Source organism: Pogoniulus pusillus, chromosome 12, assembly GCF_015220805.1.
Source record: "Pogoniulus pusillus isolate bPogPus1 chromosome 12, bPogPus1.pri, whole genome shotgun sequence".
In the NCBI taxonomy this organism is placed as follows: Eukaryota; Metazoa; Chordata; class Aves; order Piciformes; family Lybiidae; genus Pogoniulus; species Pogoniulus pusillus.
This window is the reverse complement of record NC_087275.1, coordinates 29,627,684-29,643,902: the sequence shown is the minus strand read 5'-3', so window position 1 is coordinate 29,643,902 and position 16,219 is coordinate 29,627,684. Positions and strand designations below refer to the sequence as shown.

Sequence of the window (16,219 nt, the reverse complement as noted above, 5' to 3'; positions counted from 1 at the left end):
AGAGAGTGATTGGCATTGGAATGGGCTGCCCAGGGAGGTGGTGGAGTGGCTGTGCCTGGAGGTGTTCGAGCAAAGCCTGGCTGGGGCATTTAGTGCCATGGTCTGGTTGATTGGACAGGGCTGGATGCTAGGTTGGCCTTGAAGGTCTCTTCCAACCTGGTTGATTCTATGATTCGGTGATTGTAACTGTGTCACTGGCCGGTTGTGTTGTTCATCCAGAGGAATATCTGCTTTTCTTCTCTCCAAGGCAGAATTTGAGGTTAGTTGGCTCCTTAGTCAGACCAAAGACAGCTCTCCTTTGCTTGTAGCATATGTGTGCTGTATCATACAATGCTCCCATGCTGTGAAGGATAAAACACCTTAGAGAAGGGAGGTGGATGGGTAACTTTATGGATAGGAGACATCACTTTCCTCGCCAGTGCTGTAATATCAGCAGGACAATGTGCAGTGCTTTCTTCCCTTTGCAAACATTAAATTGTTGCTGCAGTGCAGCTCCACATGAAGCTCTCACTTACAGGACACAACAGCTGAGAGTGCTCACAGGACATATTAAAGTGACTTTTTGTTTCCTGCAGAGCATGTAGCTGCCTGATTCATTAATACACTGGGGACAGTCACACTGCTTCCTGATCTTAACTTTTATTTAATCAATGGCACAGGGAATTTCACCATCTCCAGGTTGCTATTTAGAATTTATACAAAGGTAGTTTGCCATGGAGGGAGAGTTAAACCAGGCAGTTAAGTAGAAAGCAGCAGGAAAAGACCATGACCATTTCTCCTTCACTCACAAAGTGGTAATCTTTGCACCTTACCTTCAGTCTACCCTTCACGTGGCCAACTTGTTGACTGCAGGGAATCTTCACTGCTTTCTAGTTTTCCTTTTTAACCAATGTCAAAGCAACAACTGCTCATCCAGTACCTGACTGGTGTAGATGCTAGGTCACATTTAAGTTTGAAGAAATGTAGCTGATATCTCTTGAGTTTTCTCTCGGTTCTGCAGACCACGTTAGAAATGTGCAGACAGCTCTTTCATCATAGCCTGGATATCTGGGTTTGATGTTACTTTCAAAACTGAATGTACCACTTCCAGCAAAATTAACAAGATGAAGGGTTGTGGCCAGTAGGTAGAGAGAGGTTCTCCTGCCTCTTTCCTCTGCCCTGTTGAGGCCACATCTGGAGTACTGTGTCCAGTCCTGGGCGTCCCTGTTCAAGAGAGACATAGAACTGCTTGAGAGAGTCCAGCACAGAGCCACAAAGATGATGAAGGGAATGGAACATCTTTCTTACCAGGAGTGCCTGGGGGAGCTGGGGCTGTGCTGCTTGGAGAAGAGGAGCCTGAGGGGTGACCTCATCAATGTTTATAAACTTGTAAAGGTGAGTGGCAGGAGGCTGGAGCCAGGCTCTGCTGAGTGATGCCCAGTGCCAGGACAAAGGGCACTGGGTGGGAGCTGAGGCATAGGAAGTTTCATTTAAACATGAGGAGAATTTTTTTCCCTGTGAGGGTGACAGAACACTGGAACAGGCTGCCCAGGAGGGCTGTGGAGTCTCCCTCTCTGGAAATACTCAAAACCCACCTGGATGCATTCCTGTGTGATCTGGTATAGGCAATCCTGCTCTGCAGGGGGGTTGGACTGGATGAGCTTTTGAGGTCCATTCTAGCCCTTGCCAGTCTGTGATTTCTGTGCTTCTGTGGTTCCATGAATACCTGACCTAAGTACAGACAAAAAATTCTTCTAGCTTGAAGATCCAGCTCCTTTGTTGTATTCTTTCTTCCCTCTCTGAAAGATAAAGAAGTGAGGCTTTTACTCATGAAGACTTTTGATGAGACTGAACACTGCCCAAATTTAAATGAGATTCAGACTGTTAAAGTGCCTCACTCAAGAGAATGACTTAGAGTAACTCCGACTCGTGTATCTTCAGCGACAGGGGAGGAATGTTTTGTGCCATCAGAAAACACAGGTGCCAGCAGAGGCCTCTCTGAAACAAAAATTGGAAATGCAGTGTACTGGTTTACCTCTTCTCTCCGGAGGCTGGGTTCACATTGGTGCTTATTATTTGTATTATGCTGCTATCTAGAGGTCTGATGCACCACAAATAGGCAATTTTGGAGACCACTCCTGCCTGTACAATTTTCAGAGCAAGAGAAAGCAGTAGGTCAGAGGAGGAGGTACCATCAAACCTGTTGTGCAGACAAAAAAAATGAAGCCTGAATTAATTCAGCAACTGGTCCAGTGTGATGTGGGAAAGTGGTGGCAAAGCTGAGTGTAGAACCTACATCTTTGGCACAAAGATTCGGTGCTCAGCAGCTGTAAAAGCAATGCGAATAGTCTGGCCTTCCTTTTTTAGTTCTTGTTTCTCTGATCATGCAGGTAAAGTAGGAAACTGATAGCTGCTTCCAGATAGGGATATCTCCATTTGCTGAGCACTTTTAGGGGAGGGGTTTATGTGAAGCTTCAGTAAAAGCAGTTAAGTTGTGCTAGTGGATTTCTTCGTTGCTTTGTTTCTCATTTATTCTGTGGATTTTGTTCACTCCTTGACTTGTCTTTGGTTGTTTTGACTCCAGTCAGCTCTGGGGTTTGATAGTGTAGGGGTTTTCTATTCATTTGCTTTTCTGTTTTTAGGCTTCTTCCTACCTTACCTTGATTTTCAACCAACAAACCTCCAAACTGCCCTTGTAAAGGAAAACAATTCCCAGCATTTTCATCTTGGTGGGATGTCCTCTTTTTAAGTAATCCCATCTATAATTCACTCAGAAGCTGAGTCTCATTTTGAACAGGCTTGCAGAACCCAAACCCAGTGCATTTTAGATCATAGAATCATAGAATCAACCAGGTTGGAAGAGACCTCCAACATCATCCAGTCCAACCTAGCACCCAGCCCTATCCCATCAACCAGACCATGGCACTAAGTGCCCCAGCCAGGCTTGGCTTCAACACCTCCAGGGATGGTGCCTCCACCACCTCCCTGGGCAGCCCATTCCAATGCCAATCACTCTCTCTGCCAACAACTTCCTCCTAACATCCAGCCTAGACCTCCCCCAGCACAACTTGAGACTGTGTCCCCTTGTTCTGTTGCTGGTTGCCTGGCAGAAGAGACCAACCCCACCTGGCTACAGCCTCCCTTCAGGTAGTTGTAGACAGCAATGATGTTGGCCCTGAGCCTCCTCTTCTGCAGGCTGCACACCCCCAGCTCCCTCAGCCTCTCCTCACAGGGTTTGTGTTCCAGGCCCTTCACCAGCTTTGTTGCCCTTCTCTGGACACCTTCCAGCACCTCAACATCTCTCTTGAATTGAGGAGCCCAGAACTGGACACAGCACTCAAGGTGTGGCCTGAGCAGTGCTGAGTCCAGGGGCAGAAGAACCTCCCTTGTCCTACTGGCCACACTGCTCCTGAGCCAGCCCAGGATGCCATTGGCTCTCCTGCCCACCTGGGCACACTGCTGGCTCATCTTCAGCTCCTATCTACCAGTACCCCTAGGTCCCTGTCTGCCTGGCTGCTCTCCAGCCATTCTGTCCCCAGCCTGTAGTGCTGCCTGGAGTTATTGAGCCCAAAGTGCAGAACCCTGCACTTGGTTTTGTGAAATCTCATCCCATTTGCCTCTGCCCACCCATCCAGCCTGTCAGAGTCCCTCTGCACGGCTTTCCTATCCTCAAGCTGTCTACAACTACCTGAGGGGTGGTTGTGGCCAGGAGGAGGTTGCTCTCTTCTCTCAGGTGGCCAGCACCAGAACAAGAGGACACAGCCTCAGGCTGTGCCAGGGGAGATTTAGGCTGGAGGTGAGGAGAAAGTTCTTCCCTGAGAGAGTCATTGGACACTGGAATGGGCTGCCCGGGGAGGTGGTGGAGTCGCCGTCCCTGGAGCTGTTCAAGGCAGGACTGGACGTGGCACTTGGTGCCATGGTCTGGCCTTGAGCTCTGTGGTAAAGGGTTGGACTTGTTGATCTGTGAGGTCTCTTCCAACCCTGATGATACTGTGATACTGTGTGATAATATCTGCTCCTAGCTTGGTGTCATAATCTGTTACCCTACAAAGAGATCTGTTACTCTGCAAAGACCTACATCACCTGCCTAAGGAAAACTGATGTCAGGCTTACCAGCTCGTTCATCTCTTACTGCCATCTCATTTTTGCAGCATGATTAGCATTTGGCCAAAAGGAAGAATAGGTCATGATTCTAAAACAGCCACCTAACCTGAGAAAGTCAGTGAGGATATTTTTCTTCTATAAAATCATTCACATGAAAACAGGAAGAAGAGTATGCAAGGCCAGTTAGATATCATGGGAAAATGAACGTCTTCCAACTCTGCCTTAATAATCATTTCCTCCTTCCCCATTTCTCCTAAGCAAATATACTCAGGATGCCCTTCAGTGATAGTGTATATAAAGGATATCCTCCAAAAAGAGATTGGCAGGTTTAATTCGTTTGATGTGTGCAATCACAGTCCATGTTGAATTCAAAACGCTTGTCCAATCAAGAGTTCAATATAGAAAAGAGGCAGTAAGAAGCGTGCAGGATGCTGGAATAAAGAAATGTGTTGATTGAAAACAGTTTGTATATTTTGGAAATGATAGGGAATGTAATTGGTGAGGAAGAAAAGGATAGGGCTTCAGAAATAATAGGAAACAGCATCTTCTTCTCCTGATAATGCTAACTCAATTTAACAGTGTTCTGGGGCTGAATTTTCTTGGTCAGTAATATACGTCTGGTAGATCTTCCAGTAGGCTAAATTTCATGATTAATGGAAAGAGCTCTTTAGTTTGATGGTGCCAACTTTAATGTGCTGAATTTCAGCTTTAATGGCCCTCTTTCTTTCTCCTGTGGATTGTTGGGGATTTTTTCCCCCTCTCTGTCTCCTAACTCTCAGGAAGTGTATATGAAGAAGGAGAGGATTTGGCAGGCAAGTTTCTCAGTCAGGCATGACTTTTAAAAAGACAGCTGAGTGCTTTTAGGAACTTTCAAAGGCTGTTTGGGAGGCTGTGTGAGATGAAAAGACCTTGATGTGTCAGGCTAACATCAGTATAACTTACAAACTTTAATGATTCTAAACCTAATCATAACTGAAGCTGAGGACAAGCTCAACAATCCACCCTTGCTCTGCACCACACCTTCTGTATAGCCTTTCTCTTTCTTTTTGCTGCAGCTCACTCAGAAGAACTCTTTCTATTTATGGAGCAGTAAGTACTTGAATAGACTTTTAGCATATGGATCATATCTATGCAGCCTTGCAGTGCTGCCAGTCTTGAAAATAGTGAGGTTCTGGAGACTTATTTCATGTTCTTACATTTCTAAGGATCAAACCTCTGTTTTGTTTCTTACCTTTTGTGTGAGTGTGTGTGTAAAGCTTTTATTAGGGTATTAATACCTTGTGGGTTTTTTTAAGGCTGTGTTTAAGGGACATGTAGCTGCAGCTGTTTATGCAGTAATTGTTATGGTGCTTTAAAACTCTTATCATCTAGGAGGAGGAAGTCCTTGAGACTCAAAAGCTAGGAAATAATACAGCTAGCAATGCAATTTTATGTGGGAAAGATTAATTTATCATTAAGCTTCTCAATCATTTTATTCTATGTTTTATACTGAGATTAACATATGACTCATGTTATATGAGGTTATCCCATATTTAGAGATAAAATTATACCTAAGTGGTCATGGCAGTTGTGGGAAATGGAACGTGTCAGGCTGAGTTTTTGTTCAAGTATTCTCATCTGATGATCATAAATATTATGACATTTTGAAGAAGGGCTCTTAAGACTCAGGGGAAAAAAATTATCATTATATGCAAAAATACAAAGATGTCCCTATTAGTTTGAGCAATTGAGCTGTATCAGACTGAACTCGTGGCTGAGGAGCTGCACACCTGCAGACAGTGATTTCCAGGGGGTGATGGGTGTTTGTGGAGTGATAGCCCACTACAGGTAAATCCCACATGAGCTGATGCTTGGTGAACTCACAGAAACTCTTTCTCGCTGCAAGAAAGATATTGAGGTGCTGGAGCAGGTCCAGGGGAGAGCAATGAGACTGGGGAGAGGCTGGAGGGAAGGTGTGATGAGGAGAGGCTGAGGGAGCTGGAGTTGGTTAGCCTGAAGAAAAGGAGCTTCAGGGGGGACCTTATCACACTCTACAGCTACCTCAGGGGAAGTTGTAATAAGGTGGGGGTCAGGCTCTTCTCCCAGGCAACTTGTACCAAGACAAGAGGGCCTGGTCTGAATCTGTGCCAGGGCAGGTTTAGGTTGGATGTTAGGAAGCACTTCCTCACTGAAAGGGTAATTAGAGACTGGAATGGAGTGCCCAGGGAGGTGGTGGAGTTGCTGTCCCTGGAGGTGTTTAAGGACAGATTTGATGTGGCACTTAGTGACAGGTCAAGGGGCAGTGGATGGATGCTGAGGCATAGGAGGTTCCATGTGAATGTGAGGAAGAATTTTTTTCACTGTGAGGGTGACAGAGCACTGGAACCAGCTGCTCAGGATGGAGTCTCCCTCTCTGGAGATACTCAAGAATCATCTAGATGCATTCCAGTGTGATCTGCTCTAGGTGTTCCTGCTGTGGCAGGGGAGCTGGACCAGATGATCTTTCAAGCTCCCTTCCATCCCCTGACATTCCACAGTTCTATGATTCTACGATTAGTGCCATGGTCTGATTGATGTGGTGGTGTTGGGTCATAGGCTGGACTTGATGATTTCACAGTCTATTCCAGCCTCAGAAATTCTGTGATTCTATGAAATCTCTTCCTCATCAAAGGCATTATTTTATGTGCACAGCAGAGGTAGAATGAAATAGCATCAGTTTGGAGGCATTTAAATTTACTCTATGTGACTGTGGGTACCTTGACTTCACAAGGGGTAACTCACTGTTTGCTCTTGTACAATGATACTGGAGGCATCTTATACTAATCTTTTAGGTTCAATACTTCCCTCCCCAGAACCAGTGAGATAAAAATTCCATAAGAGCATTGTCATACACACAGAATGTTTTATTCTTCCTCGAGACCTCATCAAATGTTTGTTCTTTTAAAACCAGAACTGCAGAATAAAGATCATTTTTTTACATACACCTGAAGTGTAGATGTGATAATAAATGTGATCTACAGCCAGCAATGAGCAGGGTTACTTTATGCTCACAGCTTTTAACTAGCAATCAGCTATGGTTGAGACGTTGCTGCTGGTTGAGAAATGATCCTAGAAGGTTGTCAACACAATCCTTTGGAGATTGTGTTTGAAGCCCTGTAGATCATAGAATCATGGAACCAACCAGGTTGGAAGAGACCTCCAACATCATCCAGTCCAACCTAGCACCCAGCCCTGTCCAGTCAACCAGACCATGGCACTAAGTGCCTCATCCAGGCTTTGCTTGAACACCTCCAAGGAAGGTGACTCCACCACCTCCCTGGGCAGCCCATTCCAATGCCAATCACTCTCCCTGCCAGGAACTTCCTCCTCACGTCCAGCCTAGACCTCCCCTGCCACAACTTGAGACTGTGTCCCCTTCTTCTGTTGCTGATTGCCTGGGAGAAGAGATCAACCCCACCTGGCTACAGCCTCCCTTCAGGTAGTTGTAGACAGCAATGAGGTCCCCCCTGAGCCTCCTCTTCTGCAGGCTGCACACCTCCAGCTCCCTCACAGGGCTGTGCTTCAGGCCCCTCCCCAGCCTTGCTGCCCTTCTCCAAACACCTTCCAGCACCTCAACATCTCTCTTGAATTGAGGGGCCCAGAACTGGACACAGTACTCAAGGTGTAGCCTGCCAGTGTTGAGTACAGGAGCAGAATAACCTCCCTTGTCCTGCTGGCCACACTGTTCTGGTGCAGGCCAGGATGCCATTGGCTCTCCTGCCCATCTGGGCACACTGCTGGCTCATGTTCAGCTCCTTTCTACCAGTACCCCCAGGTCTCTCTCTGCCTGGCTGCTCTCCAGCCACTCTGTCCCCAGCCTGCAGCGCTGCTTGGGGTTGTTGTGGCCAATACTGGGATAGAGAATGAGGGTTTCTCTCGGAGGGGTAGTTGTTTTCTTGCAGTCAGCAGTCTTCCCTAACGCCTTCAGAGTAAAGCTTGAAATGTTGCAGTCCACTGCCTTGTTTCTTGTCAGTGTGGTGAAACAGATGAGAAAGATCTGTCGGTATGCCTGGTAAAAGAGCTGATTCCATTCTCTTTGCTCTTTCTACGTACGTGTTCGAAGAGAGAAATTCTTCCTTTGTGTATTTTGGTGTCAACAGTTTCCAATCTTAAATGATGGACAACAAGTTAACAACATAAACTGGGTGTTGACAGTTCTTGCAAATGAAATAATGTTTGATATAACCTCAAGTTTCGCTCTGAACTTTGACCAAACAATAGAAAAACCTTAAAGAACGAGGGGCTCTCTGCTGTCAAGCAGAGAATTACACAGGGGGGGAGAAAAATTAAAGTGAAGAGTGAGGGAGAAGTCTGGGTTCTCTCACATGATATTTAACAGCAATGGTAAGAAGAGGGATGTTTCTTTCTTTGTGTAATGTGCAGTAGTTACAATAAACACAAGATTTCCAAATCTCTGAGGACTCTTTTGACAGTTGCTTGATAACAGCTTTTTTCACTCCATAGTTTTGACAGTTTGTATGTGTTGCCATATCTAGTGTAAACTAAAACATCACTGTCATTCTTTTTTTCTTTCTTATGTGGCTTCCTTTTCTTTATTTCTTTTTTTTTTTCCCCTCCCTGTCTTTAGGATCATGAAAAAACAGGGGCTTTTAATTTGTAGGCTGCAGGAAGACAAACTGTGTGCGGAGAGTGACATGGGTTTGGCTTTTGAAGTGTTCAGATTGAATAGAGGGGGGTTTGTTGTTGGTGCTGTGTTGTTTTGGGGTGGGGGGGGGATTTTTTTCTAACTGTTTCTTTTAAAGTGTGTGTGTTTCTGTGCTAACTTTGACCTAGCCTGTCAGTGTGCACCCCTTAGAATCATGGAATCAACCAGGTTGGAAGAGACCTCCAAGATCATCCAGTCCAACCTAGCACCCAGCCTTATCCAGTCAACCAGACCATGGCACTAAGTGCCTCAGCCAGGCTTTGCTTGAAGATCCTCAGGGACAGTGCCTCCACCACCTCCCTGGCAGCCCATTCCAATGCCAATCACTCTCTCTGTGAAGAACTTCCTCCTAACATCCAGCCTATACTTTCCCCAGCACAACTTGAGACTGTGTCCCCTTGTCCTATTGGTGGTTGCCTGGGAGAGGAGGCCACCCCCCACCTGGCTACAATGCCCCTTCAGGTAGTTGTAGACAGCTTAACTACACATGAATGTGTGGCCACTACAAAAGCCCTGCTGTCCATAGGATGACTTCTGCCTTCACGCTGCTGTCGCACATTTGTGTTGGAGACCTCCCTTGTTTTTTATTCACACAGAGGTCCACAGAACTGCAGCCCAGGAATTGGCATCTCCCTTCCCAGCCTAATGTGCTTTTGCTTCCTTTCTCTCCCATGTTTCTGAATCATCTTGATGGTAATAAGGGAGTGATGCACCACGTTAGAAAAGCTGCTAGGCTGCTGGGAGGTGTTCAAGCAAAGACTGGCTGGGGCACTTAGTGCCATGGTCTAGTTGACTGGATAGGGCTGGGTGCTAGGTTGGACTGGACGAGCTTGGAGGTCTCTTCCATCCTGCTTGATTCTGTGACTCTGTGAACGTGGGAGGAAGTGACTTGAGGGATGCCTGCTTAGGAGAGGACTGCCAACTCCAGGCCAGGGTACCCAGCTTCCTGCAGCTACTGCTCTGCCATTTCCTTTACCACGATAGATTCCATGTCCCTAGGTACAGAATGGCTTTATTTAACCTTTGGAACCTCTTTCCCCCCCACCCCCAACCTTTTTAAGGTTATTTTGTCATCAAACCAAATTTGCTTTAGCACAGCAAAGTGCCCAATGTCGTCATCTGGCATGTTGCAGACAAATTCCAATTACTTTTCTGCTTCAAGCTATTGTTAAACACTACGAGCTAGCTGACAGTAAAATTATAAATACAGGTGTTGTCACACTACACTATAATCAGAATTTTAATTTGAATTTTCATTTGTAAAGCCTTTTTTTAAAAAAAAAAAAACAAAAAACCAGGAAAATGGGAATAGAATTAGTTTTATTGACAGTAAAAAGACATTTTGAAAGCTTCCTAAATCATTACCTGTATTTAGTAGTGGGGAAAAATTGTATATGTCTGTATAAAAAGAAGAGTTTTATTATCACATATTTACTCATTACATTTCTGTGGTAAATAAAACCGTGGAGATGTGTTTGACAGGTGATTGATGGAGCTCAGTACGTTCTCACTTCATCAGAACAATAGACAGGCATAAATATATATTTGCTTTTTGTTTTGTTCTGCTGTTACTAACGCAAGGCTGTGATAAAAATCTTCACACTAAAGTCGAGCCTGTTGAGTCTACATGCAGCGCTCAACTTTTTAGTTTGCCATTTTCTCTTCTTACATAGATTCGTCTTTCTTTGATGCTTCTTTCCCCCTCTTTTTTTTTCCTTTATTTTTTCCCCTCCTTTTTCTTTGCTTTGTGCTTGGAGCAGTTCCCCCTTCTCAAGGCTCTTCTCTTTATTTTCTTCTCTTTTTTTTATTTCCTTTATTTTGTCTTCCTTTTTTTCCTTCCTTTATTTTTCTTTCTTTTCTTTTCCTTCTTTTTTTTCCTTCTTTTTTTTCCTTCTTTTTCCTTCTTTTTCCTTCTTTTTCCTTCTTTTTATTTCTTTTTTCCTTCCTATTTTTCCTTATTTTTTTCCTTCCTTTTTTCTTCTTTTTTTCCCTTTTTTCCTTCTTTTTTCTTCTTTTTTCCTTCTTTTTTCCTTTCTTTTTTCTTCTTTTTTCCCTTCTTTTTTCCACCTTTTTCTCATACTTTTTCTCCTTTTTTCTTTTTTCTTCTTTTTTTTCTTCTTTTTTTTCTTCTCTTTTCCCTTCTTTTTCCCTTCTTTTTCCCTTCTTTTTCTCCTTCTTTTTTCCTTTTTCTTTTCCTTCTTTTCCTTCTTTATTTTCCTCTTTTTTCCTTCTTTATTTTCCTTTTTTTCTGTCTTTATTTTCCTCTTTTTTTCCTCCTCCTTTTTTTTCCTTCTTTTTCTCCTTTTTTCCTTTTTCTTTTCCTTTTTTTCCTTCTTTATTTTCCTCTTTTTTCCTTCTTTATTTTCCTTCTTTTTTCCTTCTTTTCTCCTTCTTTTTCGACTTCTTTTTTTCCTTTTTCTTTTCCTTCTTTTCCTTCTTTATTTTCCTCCTTTTTTCCTTCTTTATTTTCCTCCTTTTTTCCTTCTTTTCTCCTTCTTTTTCTCCTTTTTTTCCCCTTTCCCTTTTCCTTCTTTATTTTTCTCCTTTTTTCCTTTTTTCCTTTTATTTCCCTTCCTTTTTTTTCCCTTCTTTTTTTTCCTTCCTATTTTTTCCTTCTCTCTTTTCCTTCTTTTTTTTTCCCTTCTTTTTTTTCCCCCTCAAGGCATTTAGTGTCGTGTCTGCCAGATTTCAGTGATGAGCAGCGAATTGCTTTTAAAGTGGGCATTATGCCAGTTCAGCAGCACAATGGAAAACCAATCTTCCACCATTCTACTTTTGATGCTGTTATTGTAGCATTTTAGATAACTGCTGCCACAAAAAAAAAAGAAGAAAAAAAAAGATGTGCTCAATTGCTACCAGTTAGTCAAGTTAAATCCAGAGGAGCATTAAAATTACTCTGAAAACTGTTTGTCAGAGGTCATGTGCTGTCTGTGGCTACAGCGCATAGGATAGATGTTCAGTGCTGTGTGAGCTTGGCTTTTTGGTTGGTTTGGGGTTTGATGTGTGGGGTTTTTTTTTTTGCTTTTGCTTTATTATTACTGCGACTGACCAGCTCTCTAAATAGCCCTTCACTACCTGTTTACTTATTGTCTTCACCCCGCTGCTGAAAAATATGTGTCAAGCAGGAATGCTGAAAAGTTTCTCTTAAAGTGCTGGAAATAGCAGGGGAGTGAGTCGTTCGGGGTGCTGCAGCTTGTACAGTGTGAAAACAAAACAACAGGGGGAAAAAAAGAGAGGGAGAGCGAGAGAGAAAAGAGCAAGAACATAATTCTCTGGTTTCTGTAGCAAGATTACTGTTTTCATCTTTTTTATCTTCACTTTTCAACCACTGAGTTCACTTTGCTATTTTTTTCTTTTTAATAGCACAAATGGAATTTATCCGCTTGCCTCACTCTCTTCCCCTTCAGCTCCTCCTCCTCTTCCTCTTTATTCTGCTGGCTTTGCTTGTGAATGAAAGGGTCTGTTACTACCGCTGTAGGACAGATGGCAGTTGTGGAGGGGGGATTATAACACTAGGTGACTTTTAAATCAGTTGTTTTCCAATAAAACACAAACAGGAAGATTATTTATGGGTGGTGGGAATTAAAAGAGCAAGGATATTTCACTTGCCTCTGGCCGAGGCTTTATTTTATGAATAATGTAATGCCTGCACAGCCTGAATATTTGTTTCACTTGCTTGCATCACTGTAATATGTGTCTTCTGCTATATTAGGTCCTGGTCTTTTTTGTCATTAGGGAAGCAGCCTTTTGCATCTGTCCCTGGGCTGCAGGAGCATAGGACTGCAGATTACGGCCACAGTCACCTCCTGAGCTGATGGAGCTGTGAATTTCAACCATGTATTTAGACACCTAAATAACATACCAAATTTTCAAAGGACTTAGCTTTTGTAGCCTGGTAAGCTATGTTAGCACTGCAGTGGCCCATGGTGAAGCTTAGGGAGCATATTTAGGCATCTAAGTAGGCAGTGCTAATGGAGGGCTTTGAAAATCTTCACCGTAGTCCACAAGTTGCTCTTTCTCTGTGGGACAGTGAGAGGCCTTGAGCACAAGCCCTATGAGGAGAGGCTGAGGGAGCTGGGATTGGTTAGCCTGGAGAAGAGGAGGCTCAGGGGTGACCTTATTGCTGTCTACAACTACCTGAGGGGTGGTTGTGGCCAGGAGGAGGTTGCTCTCTTCTCTCAGGTGGCCAGCGCCAGAACAAGAGGACACAGCCTCAGGCTGTGCCAGGGGAGGTTTAGGCTCGGGGTGAGGAGAAAGTTCTTCCCTGAGAGAGTCATTGGACACTGGAATGGGCTGCCCGGGGAGGTGGTGGAGTCGCCGTCCCTGGGGCACTTTAAGGCAAGGTTGGACGTGGCACTTGGTGCCATGGTCTAGCCTTGAGCTCTGTGGTAACGGGTTGGACTCGATGATCTGTGAGGTCTCTTCCAACCCTGATGATACTATGATACTATGATATGACAGGAGTGGAACCTAGCTCATGGGAACAGCTTCAGGAGGAGTGAGTGCTTTAGAATCCCTTCAATAGGTGGCAGTGTGGAAGTGCACAGTTGTGACAACTGGGGTATCTTTAGCCTTGTTCTTAAAGATGGGCACTTCCGTACTGCTTCAGTTGAATTATCACAGTATCACAATGTTATCAGGGTTGGAAGAGACCTCACAGATCATCAAGTCCAACCCTTTACCACAGAGCTGTAGACATTGAGGATTTGCTGCCTTAGTAGAAGAAGTGTTGGGGGTTCTTTTTTTTTCCTTCAGGGAGGCTCTCTTGATGGCACAGGTAGGTTGTATAGAGTTGCTACTGATAATATCTCTAAGTCATTGCAAGTCTTTCACTCATGGGGTTTTTTTGCAGAGCCAGCTTTAAGTAATTGTTACAAGGACAGAATGACCAGAAAAGTGAAGAAGGGTCCTTGTTCATAGAGTTCTCACTCAGGAAAGTAAAACAAAGTCCACCAAGCAACATGATTGAAAAGTTAAAGTGCAGAGAACCTTAGTGATGCGCACACACACACATATCTATTAAGTAGTTAACCTAAATAGCAGTGATTTAAAATCCAAGGTGAGCCCTAGATGAATTCTGAAGACAAAATATGAGTGTAACTCCACGAGAAACACTTCATACATTAAGCAATTATGCCTATATCTAAGCTTGGGAGATCCTTTTTTAATTCTTATTCTGGTTTTATTTTAATCTTTCTTTTTTAAAACTCAAATTTGAGTTTTACAGGGATTATTGCAAAAAATTTCCCTGATCACAACTCAGCAGACTTGGCTACCTCCTGAGGAACTTGCAGAATTTAACTATGTGCATTTGCATAGTCTCTGGACCCAAATGCTTTCTCAGAAAGACCTGTAGAAAATGTGTCCCCTGAAGTTAGTCTGAGATGTAAGAAAACCAGATAGATAAATTAAGATCAGAGGGAAACAGAAGCCCCTGGAGTTCAGTCACAACGACTCCAAAGCACAAACATTTCAGGAAGGGATTTTTCTTCTTGTAAAATGTTTCTTCATTCAGTGTTTTTGCTGATGGGAAAGAAAAATTAATCCATTTGGAGTAGGGATTTTATTATTTATACACATGGTAGATACTCTTTCTCTCTTCTTGGCCACTGTTCTGCTCATGACGTGTTAAACATTGCAGAATTCCTCACTGAAGAGCCACCTACAGGAAAAGAAACAGGAAGCATACACAGAGCAGAAATTTCAGAGCCATCCTCTACAGTCGAGGAGAGAGGGAGGGAACAGACCCTTGAACAGAACAAAAATTCAGTTTTTGCCTGTCTCAAACTTACTATTCTGTTTCCCAGAAAACAGTGCAAGGGTAGCTTTCTGGGAAGAAGATAGAAAAGCAAGGATTCAGATACCTATGAAGTGTTAAGGTCGCAACAAAAAGGCATTTTAGGCTGTGAAATCACCTGTCTAGGATTTTAAGTTGGAAAATTAATTGAAATGACTGCTAGGGTTCCTTGAGGAGAAAATGTTACACTGAACTGCAGTACAGTTAAATGAGGAGTAGTGAGGCTGAAACCTCGCTCTCATCCACTCTTTTGTTTTCAGTTTGAGTACTGCACCAAAGGATAGCTAGCAAGAAGATACAGGCTTTAGAGTGAAGGCAACAATTCAGAAGTATGTGATGCATATACTAATGTCATCACCTCTGGATTTTCAGCATTAAGTATACAGACTCTTAATAATATTAATGAGGTGACTTGGAATTTTGTGCTTTTCAGTATGTGTGATCCATGCTTTTCAGTATGTGTGATCCATGTAGAGCGGGCTGCAAGAAGATTGGGATTACTTTTGCCATGGCACATTGCTTCTCTGGTCAGTCATTTTTGCCTTGGTGCCTAAGGTCCCTTCCCACCCAATCCATTCTATGATTCTGTGTTTAAACCTTTCAGAGCAAGCAACAGAATGGTTTTCAGAGCCACATTCTTTTTGTGAAGAAGCTTGCATACATTCTCACAGGGGCAGAAGCATTACGAGGCTTTTGCCCACTTCACTTCCATGGGGCTCTTCCATTTCAGAGTTGAAAAACTCCTATTAAAATCAAGCTAAACTATAGGCAGCTTAGAAATGAGATTCACAGGTTCACAGAATGGTTTGAAATTCAACTAGGTAAGTTAAGACTGAAGTTGAAATGATGTCTTGTGGCATAACTGCATTATGATCATCCATGGCAGTCGTTCAGGTGAACTGCTGGTAGTAGTCTGGTTACTTCTGGTAGTTTGTTGAGGATTGTCTGTTGGGTTCATTCATTACTTACCACTTCTAACTGCTAAATCACACAGGAAAAGATGGAAGTATGGATTTTAAAAGCTATATTTATACTTTATGTGTATATAAATAAAACAATAGCCACCAAGTTTAAAGAAAACAGGTAATTTTTTTGTTAAGAGAAGACCAAACCCTGTAAATTCTGTTGGCAAGTTAACTTTTAGTTTTTAAAGGTACCTTTAATAAAGAGTCAGAGTACCAACTACCTACCAAAACAGAGCAGTATTTGCTGTTCTGATAAGGAAGTTTGCCTGACTCTGTCCCTATTAAAATATTACCTTGCCTGTGTAAACATTAGAAAGTCTTGGTTTAGTGACTGTAGCACTGCATGAAGAATTAAATTTAGCTACAGAAAGAAAACCTGAAAATTCCTTACAGTGCCAGTGGATAAGCTCTAAAGCTGAGGACAGCTGAGATCAGAATTTTGCCCTAAAAGCAATGTGTAAAAACCCTAATTAGAGCAGGATATATGGGGGTGTGGGGTGTGCATTATTCAGCTATGATTTATGCTGTGGATAGGACAGATCTGATTCTCACAGCCTGTCTGGCTATGGCAGGTGCATTATATATACATATATACACAGTTTAAAGCCCTTTAGGTTAACCAGGGTACATTATGTATAGGAGAATGTCTCACTTGATGCTGTGGTATTTCTGTAATGGGTTCACTGTGGC

General features: G+C 43.2%; 1 protein-coding gene across 1 annotated transcript in view; it reads left to right on the top strand.

Annotated features, from left to right (window-relative positions):
- Positions 1 to 16,219, top strand: part of POLA1 (DNA polymerase alpha 1, catalytic subunit) — a 256,555-nt gene that overhangs the window by 231,203 nt on the left and 9,133 nt on the right. The window lies entirely within an intron of this gene.